Below are 1,049 nucleotides of genomic sequence, written 5' to 3' on the forward strand. Positions count from 1 at the left end.
GTTGTGTTTGGCCACACAGTCGTAGGTGAACGGCAGCTACAAGAGCTGACTAAGCACGCACCCCTAAAGGGCTCCCCATGTTGAGGATCAGCGTGGCAGATGTGTTGTTGCCTACCCTTACCACCTGGGGGCGGCCCGTCAGGAAGTCCAGGATCCAGTTGAAGAGGGAGGTGTTTAGTCCCAGAGTCCTTAGCTTAGTGATGAGCTTTGTGGCCACTATGGTGTTTAACGCTGAGCTATAGTCAATGAATACCATTCTCACGTAGGTGTTCCTTTTGTCCAGGTGGGAAAGGGCAGTGTGGAGTGCGATTGAGCTTGCGTCATCTGTGGTTCTGTTGGGGCTGTATGCGAATTGGAGTGGGTCTTGGGTTCCGGGATGATGGTGTTGATGTGATCCGTGACCAGCCTTTCAAAGCACTTCATGGCTACAGATGTGAGTGCTACGGGGCGGTAGTCATTTCGGCAGGTTACCTTCGCTTTGTTGGGCACAGGGACTATGGTGGTCGGCTTGAAACATGTAGGTATGACAGACTCGGTCAGAGTGAGGTTGAAAATGTCAGTGAAGAAACTTGCCAGTTGGTCCATACATGGTCTGAGTACACGACCTGGTAATCCGTCTGGCCCTGCAGCGTTGTGAATGTTGACCTGATAAGGGGCTTGCTCACATCGGCAATGGAGAAGTGATACCACAGTCATCCGAAACAGCTAGTACTCTCATGCATGCTTCAGTGTTGCTAGCCTCGAAGCGAGCATAAAAGGCATTTAGCCTGTCTGGTAGGCTTACATCACTGGGCGGCAGGGTAGCCTAGTGGTTAGAGCGTTGGACTAATATTCAAAAGTTGCAAGTTCGTATCCCCGAGCTGACGTTCTGCCCCTGAACAGGCAGTTAACCCACTGTTCCTAGGCCATCATTGAAAATAAGAATTTGTTCTTAACTGACTTGCCTAGTAAACTTAAAAAATAAAAATGGGCAGCTCGTGGCTGGTTTTCTCTTTGTAGTATGTAATAGTTTTCGAGCCCTGCCACATCCGACGAGCGTCGGAGCCGGT

This window comes from Oncorhynchus tshawytscha, unplaced genomic scaffold (genome assembly GCF_018296145.1).
Source record: "Oncorhynchus tshawytscha isolate Ot180627B unplaced genomic scaffold, Otsh_v2.0 Un_scaffold_14841_pilon_pilon, whole genome shotgun sequence".
Classification (NCBI taxonomy): Eukaryota; Metazoa; Chordata; class Actinopteri; order Salmoniformes; family Salmonidae; genus Oncorhynchus; species Oncorhynchus tshawytscha.